At 43.4% G+C, this 13452-nt stretch overlaps 1 non-coding gene across 1 annotated transcript; it reads left to right on the forward strand.

The window, feature by feature from the left end:
* Positions 1 to 508: 508 nt before the first annotated feature.
* trnah-aug (transfer RNA histidin (anticodon AUG)) lies at positions 509 to 581 on the forward strand. The gene has a single exon. It is a non-coding gene; the product is annotated as a tRNA-His (tRNA).
* Positions 582 to 13452: the final 12871 nt, after the last annotated feature.

Consider the following 13452-nt stretch of genomic DNA (forward strand, 5'->3'; position numbering starts at 1 on the left):
TTGAACGAGAGCAGATCTGGACATGTACTAGACCCACACCTTCCATACATTACTCTTCAGTGTTCCATACGGTCTAGCGTTTAGTATTCCTGGTTTTCACCCAGGCGGGCAGAGTTGGACTCCAACTCCAGAGTTGGACCCACCTCTTCAGAGAGTACTTGGACGAATAGTTCTATGGTCGCCTTATTGTATTGTGTTTAGCAATGTCTAAGCTTGGAGGTATCTTTTGTATTAGTCTATTCTAACTAGCTGAGGTTTTCTTGGGTAAATAGCAAAGCACTTTGTAAGTCGCTCTGGACAAGAGCGTCTGCTAAATGCCGTAAATGTAAATGCAAATGTAAGTATGGGAATCTTCCTGTGTCTGCTTTTACGAGCTGAGTAAAGCAGAGAACATCCTGAAGACCACAACACAAGTTGAGATTGTACTTGGCTTTGGAGTTGAATGAATCAGTTTCATGAGACATAGGCGGGAAGGTCCTCCAGAGTCCATCCCTCTTCCTGCGGCAGTGGGCCAGTGGCGCAATGGATAACGCGTCTGACTATGGATCAGAAGATTCTAGGTTCAACTCCTGGCTGGCTCGGCAACCTTTTCATTCATTACTTTTTGCCATTTGGGAACTTGTTTGATTTCCATTGGCTCCCTAGAGGTTCAAGCATGACTGAGTGTGTCCAGTCTTGCCCTTCTTCACGGTTCCACATTGCAGACGGTCCTAAAATGCAGCCCGGGCAGACACACACACACACACACACACACACCAGCTGGCTACAATAGTGCCGTGACCTGGATCCTGTTTCTCAAGATTAGTCTATCTCATGGTCTGCATGGTCATCGGAAGCTTTCAGATGTCCCTATTAGACTGTTTACTGAAACAACAAATACAAAGGACAATTTGGGATTCATAGTTAATTCACATAGTACTAACCCTAGTACTATCAATTTTTTTCCTCCTACATCTTTTTTTTCTTGTTCCAGTTCATTTCAATTAATTAGCGTTAATAGTGTTTAAGTGTAGCACCAAAAATGTCATTCGAAATGGGAAAGACAAGGGTTCCCCCATAAATAAAGATATGTCTGATTCTGGGTTAGGCAGAGGCAGATTCTTTGGTGAGGTGCTGCAAGAGTAAAACAAGAGACATACACTCACCTGCATTTTGCTCTACTCGAGTACTCAACCGGTCGACTGACCAAGCACTGACTGACCCAGATCAAAATGATCCAGCTGCACAACCTTATAACACACATTGCTCATCAGGTAGGCCAAACACTGATATCAAATCAACAAAAAGAGGGTAGAGTGGAGAAAGTAGATAATGCTACACCAGTCCAGGGCTTGGGCATTAATCATTTATTCACTGACCCACCTTCATTTTGCTTGTCGGGTGTTAGGCTAGTCATGCAGTCTGATGTAAAAGAACCTTCAATCTTTCGTGGAGATGAATCAGACAGAATTACAGCACACGAGTGGGAAGAGCTTATGGTGACATATTTAAGTAAACAAGAGCATTAGAGCATACTGCTTGTTGAACAGTGGAAGAGATCCTTTATGAATTAATGGGCAAAGCTAAAGACAATAAAGATAACACTTTGCAGTAATCCTACCTTGAAACCTAGAGATAACTCAAAAGTTATCTTTGATGTGAAGCAACACTTTAGCAAGATCAAATGCCTTTAGCTGATTTTTCTCACAGTCCCAGGGTCAGGGGAGAATCCTATTGAATACTGAGTTTGTCTAAATAAGGCTATTAATTAAGCAGATGAACAGTTGAGGAGGCTATGCAGGCAAATTGAGGATCCCTGTCCTGATCCCTGTCATGGCCTATGAAGTGGCCATGATGTTTTTCAAGTATTGTCCAGACCCTGCTCTCTCCGCTGTTTTCAATTCCACGCACCTGATAAATGGACGTCAGGTGAGATGGCAAGAACATCCAACCACCAGCAAAACGATGTAGGGTGTGTAAATCTGAGGATCATTTTACTCTTGCTCACTGCAGATGACAGCGACTATGTCTGAATTGTTTTCAGAAGGTACATATCAAGAGACACAAATTACAGAGCATTTGATGAGTTGTTCTATGCATCTGTCAGTGTGGAAAATAAATTCCAGCTACAGGGAATGAATGATTCAGGATCCATGACATGTACTCTTAGCAAGAAGGCAGAGACAAGAATTCTAGTAGAAAATGTCAGAATCAAAACACCTGACCCATGAAATAGTTTTGGTTGGATGTGGAGATAAATTGACCAAGCCAAAATGCATGTATGAAGTTGAGTTGATGCTGTATGTAGAAAACTTCATTGTGCCTGTTCTTGTCATGCCAGGTCAGAAAGATAAACATGAAAAAAAGTTTCATGCATCATTCTTTTTAGAACCTTTGGTCTAAGGAAAGACAATCAGCTACCAAACAAGGTGGGGACTGTTAAACTCCAACCATCAGTTACTGTAATGGCAAAGCAACAATACTTACTTTGGGGGAAATTACCATGCAGTGTTCCCATGTCTCCAGGAAGCACAGTTGTTGTTGAACCCACATTAACCAAGACCATGCCTTTATGCCATAATGGTTGGGCATATTGTTACTCATTGCGGGATGATGGATGGCTCCCCATGAAGGTCACAAATCTTTCAAATCAACCTGTTACTCTCAGAAGAAACAGCAAGCTGACAGATGTGTCGCCTTGTTTAGCTGTGGAGGCCTTTGACACGACCCTGTCACGTTTTAGCGAATTTGTTCACCAAATCCGACTCATGGATGAACAGCCTTTCTCACTCCATTACCACTGTGTACTCTGCTCATTATCAGAAGCTTTGACAAGCTCTATCAAAAATGAAGGAATAAGGTATAATTAGAAAAACTGTGAGTGAGTATGCCTCTCCTCTGGTGTTCTGGTGTGCAAAATAATGGCAATTTAACAATCTGCACAGATTTTAGGTGGTTAAATGCCAGAACCATCAAAGATGCACATCCACTCCCACACCAAGCAGACTGTTTAGGAGCACTTGGTGGGAAAGCTTTCTTTAGTACCATGGATTTGATGTCAGGTTTTTACATCATCGCAATGACCGAAGAAGACAAAAAGTACACAGCATTCACAATTAGGACTGCATGAATATAATCAGATGCCGCAGAGGTTAACGAACAGTCCAGCTTCTTTTGTGCAAATGATGCTAAGCATTTTTGGCAACCTTAACTTTAGTAGCTTGCTGTGCTGCCTTGATGATCTGCTTGTGTTCACTCCAAGCGAGGAAGAACCACTGAAAAGATTGGAAGCTGTACTTCAGTGTCTGTGGCTTTATAATCTCAAACTGATCCCAAAGAAGTGTCATTTGATGCAGGTCTCAGTATGATTTATTTACCATTACATAGATAGAAATGGAATTTCACCAGCCCCAGCTAAAGTTGAAGTCATTACCAGGATGTCAAGGGATGATTTGATGGAAGAGGATGGATGCACACCTTCAATTAAAAGTGTTAAGTCATTTCTTGGTATGGTATTCTATTACCAACATTTCATCCTGAATTGTTCTGCCATGGCTAAACCGATTTTTGCACTCACTGCAGGTCAGAAAAGGAGGGGCAGGACCAAAACAAATCTGAAGGCAGGGACATCCTTTCGTCTTAAGTTACAATGTCATTGAACTACCACTATGCCAATGCCTGTAAGTTCCCCTTGTGATACCGCAATTAAAGCTTGTCGGGATACACATGAGCAATGGGATATGTCAGCAGAGCTGAGAGCATCACATGCTATTCAGTCTCTTCAAAGCCTTACATGTTCTGGCCATGATACGTTCTTTGTCAATACCTTAGAGGAGCTCCAACCCAGTCAAGAGTCTGATCCCATGAATTTCAAAAATCATGTTATTTGTCAATCAGAAGAGCCATCAAGGTGAGAAAGGAGCAGGCTGAACTCAAAGGCCATACTCTATAGAGTGTCAAAATATCCTGTTAGCAGATAGAAAAGACACCAGTTCATTATGCCTGTGAGTGTCAGGGAGGCTCTGCATTGAGTACATGACCTTGCCGGCCATCAGGGACAAACAAGGACACTTTACCTGGCATGACAATGTTTCTTCTGGTATAAAATGGAACATGACATCTGGGAGTATATGAAGCATTGTCAGCGGTGCATTTTGGCCAAGACACCTAAGTCATCTGCTAGAGCCCCTCTAGAAAGCATTAAGACATCTGCCCCTATGGAGTTAGTCTGTTTATATTTCTAGAGCGCTTAAGATCACAAACGTTCTATCGACATACTCGTCATAACAGACCATTTTAAAACTACCCCACGATTTTGCATGTTCAAATCAAACTGCAAGGCAAGTTGCCAAGAAGTTGTGGGATCATGTCTTTTGCATGTACGTTTTCCAGAACAAATTCACTTTAGATAGGAGATAGGAGCCAACTTTGAACATGCACTTATAGCCGAGCTGTTGAAGTTGTCAGGAGTCTCCAAGTCCCGCACCACGACTTTGACATTTGCATACAATGCAAAAGTACAGTATACAGGGTACGCTCTGTTCCAGTTCGGTCACATCCCCAGACTCCCGGTCGATGTAATGTTTAAGTAGGCGTTGCTCAATCCTTTGGTTGTTGACCATGGCAGTTATGCAAAATCACTTATATTCTCACACAGCAGTCAGTTTCACACAGAAACATGCTGCCAAAGAACAGCAAAAACAAGCCGAAGAGTCACACATCTTAATATAGGAGAAAAGGTGCTCATCGCAAACCAGGTAAAAAGAGAAAAATAGAACCTTGCTGATAAATGGACCTGTCAGGTCTGCGTCGCATCCCCCAGCCACGGCCCGCAGTCTCTCATGAGGACTCTTGTTTGATATTCACGTTAATGTCTAGCTTCACGGACTCATTTTACGTCATGTGTGTTCGATTCATGTTTATTGCTTGATTCTGGTTTTGTTAATATGTTTCACCTGAGGCTGAGGTATTTAAGGGGCTAGCGCTAGCTACTCTTTGCCAACCATGTGCGTTTGGCATTCAAGTGTACAGTCCAAGAAGCCTCAAGGTCGCCGGAGAGATGCTCTCTCTCTTCAGGATCGCATTATTGTTATTGTTCATGGGCAAGCCTCTTTACCAGGTCGGTCTTACTCATGTCATTTGGGGTTCTGCAGCTGATCTCTCAGCTCTCATTTTCACATCACGTAAGTTCCCTAGTGCCTGATGAGCGCAGCTTGAGTTTTCCTCGGTTTCCCCTGGCACTGCCTGTTGGTTTTGGTTAATGTTTCTCATCCTGCTCATTCCCTCATTGCTAGCCTAGTTCCAGGATTTCCTCCAACCTCAGGTGTGTGTTCTGCTTTGCCTACATTGTGTTGTCACGGTAGTGTTTGGTTTTTCCTTTGGCCCTGTACTTTTCTGCTTTTTCTTGAGTTTAGCCCTGTTTATTTTGTTAATAAACTCTTTCGCATCGAGCCATCTCCTGCGAGGGTTCACCCTCATTGTCAGACCTAGTCAGTCATGACAGGACCCAAAAGTCTACATTGTGGAAAACAGTAAACTTCAGACCAATGTGTACAAACTGGTAAATGATGCAGGAAATCACAACATCGCAATTTGATCCTGGACATTAGTTTTCTGCCTGTAAAGTCCCTTTCAAGATTCCTGAGCGTGAAGACTCAGATGATGTGTCTAATGATTCTGTAGAAGCACAGAGTTCCATGTCCTTTTCCTCAGTTTGCGGTAGAATAGTCTCTATGCAGAAAAGTCTTCCAGGTTTCACTAAGCCAGCTTATCGGCTTCCTGCAAAACCAGCCATTTATACGAGCTGTTAGCATATGTCTTGCTCTCTGAATCTGTTAGGATGGCGTTTTACACAAGATGTCTACAGCACCTCCAGCATGTTACTGTTAACGATATTTACCGTATCAGAGTCACATCGGTTTCCTTTACCAGCAAGAGAGTGAAAGGCTTCAAACTCCAGTTACATTGATAACTATGAGGGTAAGTGAAAGCTAACACAAACTACTACAGTTTACTGTTAGTTTAGTGAGCCAGCTAGCTAGCGACATTAACTATAAATATCAAAGTAATGCTGTGTTAATGTATTAGAAGCAAAGGTGTCAAAAGTGGCGCATGTGGCAAGGCATCCAGAAAATCACAAACTACAGGACAATGCCACAGTCCTGTGACAGTAAAGCCTTCCTCCCTGATGCCCTGAACAACTTCTATGCACGGTTTGAGGCACAAAACAACACGTCGGTGAGTCAACCCACGGAAAGCTGCAGGACCAGACAACATCCCCGGCAGAGTGCTCAGAGAGTGTGCAGACCAGTTGACAGATGTTCTCACGGACATCTTCAACGTCTCCCTGTGCAGCTCCACTGTCCCAATGTGCCTCAAGACCACCACCATCGTCCCCATGCTGAAGAAGTCCACGGTGTCCTGCCTCAATGACTACCATCCCGTTGCTCTCACACCCATCATCATGATGTGCTTTGAAAGGCTAGTCATGAGGAACATCAAGACCCAACTGCCCTCTTTAGTGGACCCCCTGCAGTTTGCATATTGTCCCAACCACCCATCCTAACCCTCTTCAATAGAGGTACCATAGAGAGCATCCTGAGCAGCTGATCATCGGAGTCTCTCTGTAAGGGGTAGCTCTAGGGAAAGGCCTCCTCCTGCCACCAGGGGGAGGTCCAGAGTCACCCCAGCCAGTAATTGAGCCCAATTCCCTACGCCTGGGCAGTAGGCTATATAGGCACACAGATCCAGTTGCCCCACTGCTGGATCTTTTGATTCTGGTGGTCTGTGTGTCTGTGTGTCAGTCTGTAGTTCTCGAGCTGAAGGCTGAGTGTGTGTCACTCCCCTTCATGTGTCTCTCCAGAGTCTGTCTCCCTGTGTCTGTGCAGTGTGTGTGTGTGTGTGTGTGTGTGTGTGTAGCACTCATACACTCCTGTAGCAGAGGAAGGCAGGAGTGTCTGTCTTCCCTGGTGTCTGTGCAGTGTGTGTGTGTGTGTGTGTGTTTGCACACATACACTTGTTTTACAGAGGAAGGCAGGAGTGTCTGCCTTCCCTGTAACTTCCCAGTTTTCTCGTTTCTTTTGGGAGATCCTTTTTGCCCTTAGTTACATTTCCCTCGAGTTTTAAAGAGGTAGCCAGCTCTACCCGGCATCCTTTGTTTGTTTCCCGCCTTTATTTCGCGTTAGACACAATGTCTCCTTGTTTCTTAAATCCACCCCTTTATGTTTTATTTGTTGGCTGCATTCATAAGTGCTGCTTTGGGGAAGTGGCAGAGCGTCGGTCTCACAACGCGGTGGCCTGGGTTCAAGTCCAGAGTAGATTTATTTATCGCTTCCGTTTTTGCCTGCTCTAAGATTGAATACTCTGCACTTAGGGCCATTAGTCGCATGATCGTGATAGCTCACTCAGTAGCGCGCCGGCCCGCCAACAGGGTAGCGATAAATAAATCGGAAGCGATAAATAAATCTACTCGGGACTTGAACCCAGGCCACCGCGTTGCGAGACCGACGCTCTGCCACTATACAAATCCTGCTGTCAGTGAGCACTACATTACACTCTCCCCTCCATCATGGACATTTACACTGCCCGCTGCATCTGCAAAGCAACCAGCGTTGTGGAAGACTTCACACAGACTGTTCTCCCTCCTGCAATCAGGAAGAAGGTACCGCAGCATCTGGTCCAACACGACCAGCCTCTGCAACAGCTTCTTCCCCCAAGCCGTCAGACTTCTCAACTCCAGAGACTGAACTGATGGTTTTTCTGTTATATGCACACATACTCTCTCTATCTCTCTCTCTCTCTCTCTCATTCACCAACTATTTACCCCAGACAATGTGGGAAGCATTTGCACTAATAACTATACTACCTCACTGGACTCAATATTTATTGCATACTGCATAATTTGCACACTACCACCAATTATGTATTATTCTCTGTCTGTACTGTGTTGTGTTGTCTGTCTGCACCATGGTCCTGGAGGAACGTTGTTTCGTTTCACTGTGTACTCTGTATGTAGTTGAAATGACAATAAAACCCACTTGACTTGACTTGACAAACGAGAGGGATGAAAAACAAAACACACCTGAGACTGGGGTTTAGCTATGGGACCAGCTACTAGGCAAGAATGGCTAGGCCAATCAAACCTGGCACTGCTGCGTGAGCATGGGTTGCCTAGTCGTGGCTATATCTTGGCAGAGAGCGAGCAAGCCTCGCTTAGTTCTAGAATGGCCAGGTGGCCTGCTAGCAAACGATGATGTATCAGAATCAGAATCAGAATCTCTTTATTTCACCAAGTATGTTACACATATAAGGAATTTGTCTTGGTAAGAGCAACACGTATGACAAGTAACAAAAAACACAGAACACAGTCTTAAACTAAAGGAAAATTACACTAAACAATAAATAGGGTAGGGGATAAATTAAAAAAGTAAAAAATACTAAAGGTAATAAAGAGCTGATATTTACAGAAAGTAAAGAGCTGATATTTACAGAAAAGAACATCTGTACAGTGTGCAAATAGACATGCAAATAGCAGAGTGCAAAATAGCTGTTCAGTCCAGTTTGGTACAGTTCAGTTGTATGTTTTGAGGTTTACAGTGGGAGGTGTTCACTGTGGTTGAGGAGCGCTACAGCTCTGGGGAAGAAGCTGTTGGCATGACGTGTTGTGCTGGTTTTGATGGACCGCAGTCTTCTACCAGAGGGGAGTGTCTGGAAGAGGAGGTGTCCAGGATGTGAGGGGTCAGATGTAATCTTGCCAGCCTGCTTCCAAACCAGATAGTTATGGAGGCTGTGAGAATGGACTCGATGATCGCTGTGTAGAACTGGATCATCAGGGTCTGTGGCAGGTTGAATTTCTTGAGCTGTCTCAAGAAGAACATTCGTTGTTGAGCTTTCTTGGTGATAGAGAGGGTGTTTTCCTCCCATTTCAAGTATCTGGAGATGGTGGTGCTCAGTAACTTGAGTGACTCCACCATGGATACTGCAGTGTTGTTGATGTGGAGGGGGGAAGGGTGGGTGGATTGTGTCGGAAGTCCACCACCATCTCTACAGTCTTTTCTGTGTTTAGCAGCAGGTGGTTGTTGCTGCACCAGGACACCAGCTGCTCAATTTCCTTTCTGTAGGCAGACTCATCACCATCAGAGTGGAGTCATCTGCAAATTTCAGGATCTTTACAGCTGGATCTTTGGAGACACAGTCATTAGTGTAGATGGGAGGGGCCTATAGTGCACCACCCCCCTCCCACATTTTTCTTAAAGCCATTATGACTATAATGTTCTATTAAAATGTTCATGTTGAAAAATGTTGGGATGCACTATACTACCTGTTTCAGCAGACCACATTTGTCTGCTGTGTCTTTTCTGGAGTGTGACGTGACGTGCAGATGTGATGTTTATACTTCTCAAGTTTTGTGTTTTGTTTTTTTTTAACAATGACAAGCCATAATGAAAACAAACCAAAATGAGGCTAATTAAAAAATGCAAGGAGGAGAAAGTACAGATACTTGCGTGAAAATGTAACGAGTAGAAGTAAAAAGTCGACTGAAAAATAATTACTTAGTATAGATAACCAACATTTCTACTTAAGTAAGGTAACAAATAAATTGTAGTTTAAACTAGCAGTTTCTTGAGAGCTTAGATTATTAAAACACTACTGAATTTTATTTAGTTTAGGTTTGATTGTATAAGCGGCATTTAAGAATTTTAGACCAACATCCAAGTCAGTTAAAAATCTGAAATGCATTTTCAATTCTAAGTGGAACTAGTAGAATAATCAATATAGCATACTTAAACAAAAATGTGCATTGCTTAAACTTTTTATAAACTTACAATACTTGTTTTTTTGCAGGAGAACTGTTTTCTGTTTTTTTTGTGTCTGGGGATCTGCCTGACCTTTCAGTGCTTCGGGTAGCAGAGGTATAGGCTGGCTTCACGAAAGATGTTACACCCTTGGTCACAATAATGGAAATGTCTCCCAGCATTCCGTTAGTTGATTTTGCCTTGGGTCCAGTTCAGGCTGGCAGTGTGCTTTCTTATCAGCAGTCACCAAAGAAATCATCGCACCTCACAAGGCATAAGGATGCTCCACCTCCACCACTTTTGCTACTGAATGACTACCATCCTGAGCAATCTCGTGCACATTTGTACCCAGTTAGCAGGAGATGTTGCAACTGATTTATTTGGCAGTAACATCTGAAATGGCACACAGGACTGAGAAGGCAGCAAGGGTGCAAAGTGCAACGAGTATCATGAACTCTGGAAACCATGTGTGACTGCTTCACGCTTTAGGGAGATGTGCCATGTTAGAGGGCAGGGTTCAACAGAAAATATATGAATTGCTATATGAATTTTAAAGGGCAATCACCAGACAGGTGACATGAGACGGGGGCTGGCAATAGAGGCTGCCGCTGTGGAAAAATACTGTGGCCTGAGAAATGTAAACTTCTCACTATGTGGTTTTCTTGTGCATCCAGATGCTCTTTGGTTGGGGGCCTCTCCTGATGGTCTCATTTATGATTCCAGAGAGTACCCTCCTAATGGCCTTGTTGAAATGAAGTGCCCAAATATCAGTAGTTATGTTGACTGTCCTTACCTTGTCGCTGAGAATGGCATCCTCAGGCTGAAACACCAGCATGCCTATTACTGGCAGACATTTTTATTGAAATAATTTACATTGACAGCCAGGTGAAAAAGACAATTAGAGACAACTGAGATTACTTTTTATGTGTATCTGTACAAGTGTCTTTCTTGAAAGTTTTGTTTCAGAGGTTATTTATGTATTCTGTTCTGTTGTATTTGTTTCTTTGTTATACATACTTTAAGAAATGTATTGCAATGTTAGACATTAAAACAAACTGTCTAAAAAACAAAAGTCTAATTCCTTCATATGTATACAGTGCAATTTTGTAGTCACATGTTAAAGAGGAAACATAACAAGCAATCATTCATAACTTTTAAATGACCCATTTAACTTTAGAATAACTATAGAGTACTGTGCTTATTGTGTAACATTTCCTTCCTGACCTTTTGCCCATTCTTTGACTAAAGGTCCACGCTGTTAGTTCACCAGTAGACAGGCGACAGTGTAACGCTGGTTAATAGTTCCTGTGATGCTCAAAGGGATAACTGTGTCAAAGAGTTTGTGCTCTTTTACTCTACCCATGTGAAAAACTATATAGTTCCTATAAGGTGAACAGGTGTTTTTCTCACTTAAATCAGATATGATACCATATTATGTTTTTTATATGTTCACTACACAAGTCAGTGTTTTTGTCTTGTATGATTATGGCCACATTGATACAAAAAACACACATGACATATAAGGGAATCCTATGAGAAAACAATTTTTTGATGTAAATCTTACATTTTAACTCTATGTTTTAACATCTGACCAATAGGAAATATGTTTGTTTGTTCTTGTTTCCTAATAAAATTTTACACTGATTTCAGGAAAAAAACATGCATGATCTCTAGAAAATTTCCATATACTTTTTTTGTATTTCTTACAGTGGTTTTAACATGATGAACGTGTTTTGAACATGAACATTTGAGTGTCTGAGATTTCATTATTTTCATGATTACTGCATTATTACTATATTATCACTATATGATACACTATATGTTACACTATACGCAGAAACACAGATACTTTCTCAGACTGAACACTAAGTACTTTTGCAAGTTGCTCTGGAAAAGAGCATCTGCTAAATGCTGTAAATATGTTCATGTGTATTCAAATGCTACATTAAACACACACAAAAGGGAAAGCTTTTGACATAATTTAATAATAATAAAAGAAAAAGAAGGTAGAAAAAACTACCTACATTATGTAACTTAAACAGCACAAAAAGCACTTTAATCAATGCACATTTAAAACTGCATTGCAACTCAATACACTTTAATTCAGCTATAATTCAAAATAGCTAAATGAAATCAAACAAAACAATGTGGTGCTGACCACCTAAGTGGTAAAATAATTATCTTACAGCATGAGGCTTCTGTAGTTTCCTTTTTGCTCTTATTTGTCATGACTGGCTAGGACAATGACGGGTGAACACTCGCAGGTGTCACGCCCGCGCCGCCGCGCCCGCCCCAGAGGCTCACAGGCGATCATGAACTCCCCCTTCACGGTTATGTTTCAGGAATTTTGCGTTGACACTCATTGTCGCCATTTTGGTTCATGTTAGTGTTAGCGTCATGTGCCCGTTTCCTCGTTTGGTTAATATGTTACACCTGTGGGCTGGTGTATTTAAGTAGGGCTAGTGTCAGCTGCCGGTGGCCGAGGATTGCACTTAGTGCAGCTATAGCACTCATGGTATGGGGCAGTGGTGGCTCAGCGGTTAGAGCGCCGGGATATCGATAACAGGGTTGTGGGTTCGATTCCCGGGCTCGGCAAGCTGCCACTGTTGGGCCCTTGAGCAAGGCCCTTTACCCTCTCTGCTCCCCGGGCGCTGGAGTTGGCTGCCCACCGCTCTGGGTGTGTGTGTGTGTGTACTCACTGCCCCTAACACGTGTGTGTGTGTGTGTGTGTGTGTGTGAGTGTGTGTTCACTACCAGATGGGTTAAATGCGGAGGACACATTTCGCTGTACAGTCCACACTGTACAGTGACGAATACGTGCACCTTTATCCTTTATCCTTGTATTCAACGACTCTGTTGTACTCTGTATTCACCAGGCGAGTCATTGGAGCTTACGGAATCGAGTGGACCTTTCCAGCCACAGCTAGCTTTAGCCTACGGAGCTATCTCACTATGCGTACTCAGGGTCAAGAGCTCAGGTAACGAGCTACGCATACGCTAGTGATTCACGGAAGCTAGCCCCACCCCCAGACCGGTTCGGCCTTCAGGGTTTGGCGACCCAGACCGGTTCGGCCTTCAGGGTTTGGCGACTGATCTCTCACGCACTCACGTCTTGTAAGTTCAGAGCGCTTGACGAGCGCAGTTGTTTATGTTTTCCCCAGGCACGGCCTGTAGGTTTTGGTTCACATCTAAGTTCTAGCTCAGCTCCGGCAAGCCAGCCTAGCCCTTGAGTCTTGCCAGCCCCAGGTGTGCTTGTTTGTTTTGCCCACGTTTGGTTGCCACTGTTGTTTCTGTGTACCCCATTTTTCCCGTTAAAATTTGCTGCTTTGTTTTTGGTTTTGCTGTTTATTGGTTTTCAATAAACCTCTCGCTTTGGACCATCCCCTGCAAGTGTTCTCCCTCATTGTCAGACCGTGTGGATCATGACAGAATCCTCGGCCAAATACCCCCAAACAGCGGGGATGGATGCCAGGGATCTAGCTGCTCGCGCCCAAGGACAAGTCTTGGGGCAGCAGCAGCACTCTCTACAGAGTGTTTCTGAGGCTGTTGGTCGCCTGAGGCAGCAACAGGCGAACCAACGGCAGCAAGTCGCCCAACTAGTGGGTGACATCCAAGGGCTCACGAATCTAGTACAGACTTCGTTGGAGCCTCCTAGTCTTCCCTGCCAAGTCACTAGCCC

This window comes from Salminus brasiliensis, chromosome 9 (assembly GCF_030463535.1).
Source record: "Salminus brasiliensis chromosome 9, fSalBra1.hap2, whole genome shotgun sequence".
Taxonomy (NCBI): Eukaryota; Metazoa; Chordata; class Actinopteri; order Characiformes; family Bryconidae; genus Salminus; species Salminus brasiliensis.